Raw genomic sequence first — 6,942 nt, forward strand, 5'->3', positions numbered from 1 at the left:
AGTTGAACTAAGGAAACTTGAAAAACGCCTTGAAAAAATAGTTGCAGTGATAAACTAGCTCACTGGAAGCAAAGCTAATGAAAAATTGCCTGACTTCTAGTCATTTCTAGTGTAAATCACTATTCCTTGGGGAAGAAATGGAATAGAATGCAAGCTACAGGAGAATATGAAATTTTGTCTCTTTGATTTACAGTGTTCGGCACATAGTAGGTTCTCATTAAAAATTTGTTGGATGAATTAGTAATTGAGAGTGAAAATCTCAAAGGGTAATAAAGTTTTCTAAATACAGTTAAGAAAATAAGTGGACGAGGAGCCCCCAAGACCTAGCTATTTAAGTAATTCCCAGTACCCACTACTGCCAATTATAGACTGTCAGCACAGGGCTGGGGGAGCACTGTAAGGCCAATGCCCAGTGGCTTCCTGAATGTCACACACCAAGTTAATTAACAAAGCTGGAATCAGAATCTGGGCCTTCTGTATCTTAACATAATCTTTGCTACACCGTGGGTGCATAAACCAATATGTATATAAAACCCAAGGAGGCTATTTTTATATAATTTATATAATGTGGAGCCCAAGACACTTAGAGAGCAAAGTTGTTCCAAGTTGCAGCACTTGCACTGATCTTTGTGAGTTTGTGATATCTTGGCCCTGAGCACCTCATTGGCTAGACCCTTTTCATGAGTTTGATGAGGGATGAGACAGGCCATTGACTCTCCTTCTCTCCTTCCTGATAAACATGGTGGACTCCTCTACCTAGGGCTGGCTTAAGGCCAGGCTGGCTGAGCAGCAACCCATGGTGCTAAGCTATGGAACCACCAAAGAATGGGGGGTATTTAACAGAATGGAGAAAACTATCCTTTTCAGAACTCCTCGCAAAGAGAGTGGGGTATGTTGGAAGGAATGGTTTTATGAAGGCAACTGAAACCCCCACCTGACTTCTCCTTCTCCTTCTCATCAAAGAGAAAATTTAAGTCAAAAAGGAGGGTGTTAAACTACCTACTTCATCTAAAGAAGTGAGTATTGATTTTGGCAAGTGAGTGGGTTTGAGCTAACAACGTTGGAGCCAAAACTGAATGACTAGTGACAGTAGAGGAGAAATTAAAGCACAGCCACCAGGGAGCCTCCCTCTGCCCTCCCATCATAGAGCTCACCCAGGCGGGCAGCGTTTTAAAGAACCACCCTTTAAAGGGGACCGAATCACTCATTCTTCCAGAGTGGCGTGGACTGGCCTTGCCATCAAAGAAGGAGGATCCAACTAAACCAATGCCAGATGGTTGAGTTCAGTTCACTCCTGAAGCAGAGGGAGAGCAGATTATGCCTTCATGGCTTAGGGAGGTCCTTTATGGCCAACCTGGCAGAAAATACTATTAAAGTCTAATAGTTCTTACAATGTATATAAAAGCAAAAAAAAAAAAAAAAAAAAAACTGGAGCCCATATTTTTGGCCAAAATTTTGGCTATAATGTTTGCTGACAGTCAAGTTCAGCTTTGTGTAATTCTTGTAAGAGAAAGAATGAACTGCCTAGCCCCAGAACGAAAAAAATGTAGACCACAATGCTGCCACTGAATTATTCCTATAATCTTGCACATGGTATTTATCCTTGCACAAGTACTTAATATATATTATTGAATTAATTGACAATGAGTGAATGAATAAATATTAGGTCATGTTAGTAATAATCGCGTTTACATAGGGATCATAAAGAGGGTGATAAGCCCTATTATGAGGCAGCTGTTTGGCCATGAGAGTCCTGTATTTGTATAAAATTTTATCAATAACTAAGTTAAAAATTTTCACACGATATATATATATATATATATATATGTATTTTGTTTTTTTTTTTTTTTTAAGTTTTTTTTTTTTTGAGATAGAATCTCACTCTATTACCCAGGCTGGAGTGCAGTGGTACAATCTCAGCCCACTGAAAGCTCTGCCTCCCGGGTTCATGCCATTCTCCTGCCTCGACTTTTATGTCGAGTCCTGATACTGTCACCACACTATTTCTTTAGGCACCGTCTCCAGTCGTTGTTTTAAAAGGTTAATTTTCTTTATCTGAATGTGAACACTAAAAGGAAGATTTTAAGCAAACAAATTTTTAAAAAATCAAACTAAACCGATATTGCAAGATATTGTGAACATGATTCGTTGTACTCTTAGAAAAAAAAAAAAAAAAAAAGCAAATGCCTCTCCTGGTGTGACTAAAAACAACAGTTAAATCTTTAAGATTAAATTATTACTGACACACTTTAAAAATATTATCAGTTTAGCCTGGCTTTAAATAACCTCCACTTAACAACTAGTAAAGTTCTAAAATTAGGTAAACAATGCTAATTACCCTCCTAGTATCAAGAGGAAAGTGTAGAAAATAATTTGATTACTTGACTCTGAAAAATTAATTACATATGAAATGAGACTCATTAGACGTTTCCTGTTTCATCAGAACTTCAGACTAAACGATAACTAGTCTTATCACTAGTTATGGTTTCTTTGTGGTTCAGCTAGCATCAAATAGACTTGTGATAATAATTAAATATTTTGCCCAGATAAATTTAGGACTAGAACATTAAAAAAAAAAAAAAAACACCATTGTGTACAAAGTAACAGTGTTACTTTTCCACTGTATTTAGTTCTTATATCTCACTGTAAAGATTTTGCTCTGTGTGCCTGTGAGCGCGAGTGTGTGTGTATCATGAACTGACAAAGAAATAACAGTTAACTTCCAAACTCAGTACAGCAATATAATTTGGTTTTGTCATGTTGGGCATTAGCTAAAGTGAAAATGTGACTGAAATACTTTATGTAACATAATAACTGTTGATTACTCAGTTTTCATAAACAGTTGGCAAATTTTAACTTACAACAGCTGTCACTATAAATGTAAAGTAAATGTTAATTTAGGAATATTAACCTTGTGAATGTTTCTGAAAATAAGGCTTATGCTATTTTCAAAGGTTATAGAAAACCACTAGAGTATTTTTAGCCAAACTTAGTGCAACTTTATCCTGTCTTTAAATTCTTCAGTTTTACACATAAAAGGCTTTAATCATACTTGAATGGTTTTCCAGTGATTCCCTTGAGTGTACAAACTGCATAAGGAAATATATTTGATAGATTTACATCTTGGAAGTGAGAGAATAAATAAACTAAAGAAACAGTATTGCCAGAGATACATTTTACTCTTTTAAATAAGAAAACAAAGAAAGCATTTTCAACAAGCAAAGTTGCACTGACTGTTTACTAAATAAGGTAACCCGTAAATACTGAGAGCAATTACAGCTCACAGATCTCAGGGGCTGAAGTACTGGTTGCATGCTAAAGTTAGCACTGTTCTGTTTTGTCCTGTTTGTACAACTCATTTCCAAGTAAAATTTGCATGACAGACGGCAAACCCTCTTGTACAAACTACTAAAACTTGCATCAAGTTCCATAGTTACTCTGATACACACAGTCAGCATCATGTAGTAGTCAGTCGTATAAATGCTTTCTAAAAAATTAATTAAAACCATTCTTTTCTCAGAACACATGCAAAAAATGCAGTGAAAGCTACAACAAAACTTAAAACAGAGTACCTGCAACATGCTGAGCTCTTTGCAGTACTTACCCGTTCGACAACTTAGTTTCTCCTGGCAGCACTTCTATGCCAAATGCTTCTACCTTCCCAAAAATGTATGTCAGCACAAGCCCAGACGAAACTTCAAATCCAGGAGAATAAAATTAACCATGTAGATCAAAGGCAGACGAGCAGGGAGATGAAATGCCTGTAATCTGATCAGTGATCAGTTGCTGAACATCAAAGGCAGGGCTGAGTTTATATATATGCATGGATATCAAGAAAGTTCACTTTTAGCAGGTAGTTACCCTCCCGCCTCCTAGTCTACAGTCTTTGTTAAACATGGATCACGTTGTTTTCCTCTCTTTTTTGCAATAAGGCAATGCTGGTAATTCTCCCATGCTTGGGCTGAGTGGCTGGATCTGTAGCTTTTTTGGTTCCCAAGCTGTGTTGTGGACTGTGTGTTGGAAGCTTTTCCTAGTGCCAGCGGGTTCTGCTTTATCCCTTTCATCTCGCTGAACTGCAGATCCCATGACATCATTCAGCGCCGTGGGACTGGTAGGAGAGCTAGAATTCAGCCTGTGGGGGAGTGAAGCTCAGGAGAAGCCAGAGTTTGGCTGATTTCTAATCACGTTAGACTATTGTGCCTCACACAGGACAGTTTCTGTTATCTGTCTCCCAGCTGGAAAGGACAGCAACTGCTGCTGGATGCTTCTTGGGTGATAAGATCCCTGACGGATGCAAGTGCCAAATGACAGCATTTAATGGCCTCTTCGCTGATAAAAATCACAATTTCCTGCAGAGACTGGGTGTCAAACATTCAGCATAGTTAACTAGCACTGTGAGACCACTCTGAAAAACACCAAAGGACACTGCCAGATGGACCCGATGACATTTTCACATTCTGTTTCCCTTTTCAAAGTGACAAGTCTTTAAGGATCTTAAGGAAACTGACCTTTCCTTGAAACATACATTATTAGGATCTGATTGCCAATCACACTGGGGTGTGTTAAGTAGTTAAACAGCAGATAACCAGCAATTCGTGAATAAACTGCTGTCTTCCACTGGCTCACTTAAGACTTTGGGCAGAGATTTAATCTCAGTCTTTGCCTTAGTTTGGGACTCTGGAAATTAGATTTTAAAGCAATATCTACTTCTTAGATATAATTCATTAACACTTGTTGAGCATTTTAAAATTCACAAAAGAAGAATTATATAGAAGAAAGCATTTGCCCTGTGATTATTCCAAAGCCATGTTATTTGCCTTTTAGGGCTGTTTCTTCCAAACTCATAGTTTGGACTTTCAACTCACTAAAAAATTACTACCTTAGCCTAATTCTTCATATTTTAAAATTAAATATATTGCTCATTATTTAAAAATTTTTAAGCTATTTTCCCTAACAGTGTCAGATTCAATGCAATATGATTATTTCATTTTTAGTATTTAGTAAAAGAGAAGATAAGAAGAAATTTCATCTTCCTTGAAATCCAGGATATGGTGCTTTTCTGATTTTCAGACAGTTCTTTCATGGAATGAAGACAATTTTTCTATTTTATAATGGAAACTCACCAACTCTTAGAAGGTAAGTTAAAAATATTTTTGCAAAACTTAGGGGATAGTAGAACTCAGTCTTTTTAAATGTATCTTCCCTCCTTAACTGGTTTTGTCTAATTTTTCCTGATGTGATATTTGAAAATGTTATTTATGAAGTATTTATTTCCAGACTTCTATGATTTTTGAATAATTTTTAATAGCCAAATATTTAGATTGAACAGTTGATGAGTTCAGTATAACATTTAAATAGTCCTGTTGATTTTTCAATGTTTCTTGTATAATTTTTCTACCTATACATCATTTCTCACACATGCACAGAGCTCAAATAGTATTTGAACTGGCGGGTGTGACGCTTAAGGACTTCCTTAAAGCAGACCAGGAAAATTCCGGTGACATCTGGGCTTCACATATGTTTCCTGGGCGCCTGGAACCCATGAATACAAAGAAAATATTTACAAGGACAAAATATTTACAAGAAGGCATGTGCCCATTTCTTTTCTGAAGTAGTCCAAACCTACCACCAGCATGGAATCCATATGCATCAGCCTGCACTCAGGATTAAAGTTTCCCGATACACTGATATATTAAATCAGAGCAACTAGACACTCTGTAAGGTTCATTGGCTAAGCCAGTAGATTCTGTGTCTTTATAGAGTTCAACATCAGTAGGAATAGGTGAAGGACTGAATTTGGATTCTTGTGTTCCATTGGAAGCATACAGGAGGCACTTGAAAGCAGGGACTTGAATGAAAACCAATCAAATGATCTTCAATTTATACAAATCTCCCCAAGCCAGATTTGTAGTTCAGGATACATCTAGCAATGCAATACCCTCTCCAGTGGAAGAGTTTATTCACCAAGTCACTGAGCATTATTTTGAATTGGTCCTCTTGTGGCCAAGAACACCCCACATGTGAGATGAAAGGGGGCTAAGGCTAGGGGCCCCATCTGTTGCCTGGACCAGAGTGTGGCTAAAGGCCGGCCTGGCTGCAGGAGTGACCTCTTGACCTGCGGATCATTTAGCACTGTGCCCAGCCAGCCCAGCCCCGTTCGTCGTGAGGTGTGGCCTGGACCATTGTTGTTTCTGAACAGCACCAGGAAGGGGAGCTACTGCAAAGCTTCTCTCTTTCCCCACCAAGAAGCTTAGATTAGTGTGATTACATCAGTGTGATACTGTGGTGATAAGAGATCCAGCACTCCACTCAACATCATTGTCTGTTGTAATGACACCAAGTTACAGCATTCGATCGATGATTCCTATGCCATGTTACAGTACACTTGGCTCATCTTAGTCTTTTTGCCACGCTGCCTTTCAGCGACCTGGCTCTGCAACATGGTTGTGGCAGCCATTGGATCCACAGTGGGGTGCTCCAGGCTGCACGAAGTGGTCAGTGTTTGAGATGATGGGCATACCGGTTACCCTGATCTGACCACACCTTAGAGGTATAGAAATGTCACTAGGTGCCCATGAATAGGTATAGTTATTATTAATCAGTTAAAAAATAAAATAAATGATTGAGAAAACTTCAATTGTTCATATCCAAGAATGGAGGGGCTGCATGAGATTCCTGATAGGTGGTGTGGTCTCATGTCACCCCCAGTTGCCACTGTGTGCTATTTTCTTCCCAACACTTGGAGTGTGGTTCCTTTGCTCCTTTATCTTGACAGGTGGATAGCATAAATTCCTACCATTTTAAGATATAGGTCAGGTGATAACACATTTTCCCCATCAAGTTTCACAGTTTTTAGAGTTGTCTGCTCGTCCTTTCTGATGCCATCTTTTCTAACTTTTCTGTTCAGAGGATACATCCTGGATTATATCAGACAAGCACGGC

At 38.3% G+C, this 6,942-nt stretch overlaps 1 protein-coding gene across 2 annotated transcripts in view; it reads right to left on the reverse strand.

Moving 5' to 3' along the window:
- TNFRSF19 (TNF receptor superfamily member 19) overlaps positions 1-4,193 on the reverse strand; it is a 102,922-nt gene extending 98,729 nt beyond the window's left edge. For both annotated transcript variants that reach the window (XM_033237271.1, XM_033237256.1), the window contains exon 1: positions 3,605-4,193. The gene's annotated coding sequence lies outside the window, so the exon portion shown is untranslated. The remainder of the gene's footprint in view (positions 1-3,604) is intronic.
- Between the last annotated feature and the right edge of the window lie 2,749 nt (positions 4,194-6,942).

Source organism: Trachypithecus francoisi, unplaced genomic scaffold (assembly GCF_009764315.1).
Source record: "Trachypithecus francoisi isolate TF-2019V2 unplaced genomic scaffold, Tfra_2.0 Contig01461, whole genome shotgun sequence".
In the NCBI taxonomy this organism is placed as follows: Eukaryota; Metazoa; Chordata; class Mammalia; order Primates; family Cercopithecidae; genus Trachypithecus; species Trachypithecus francoisi.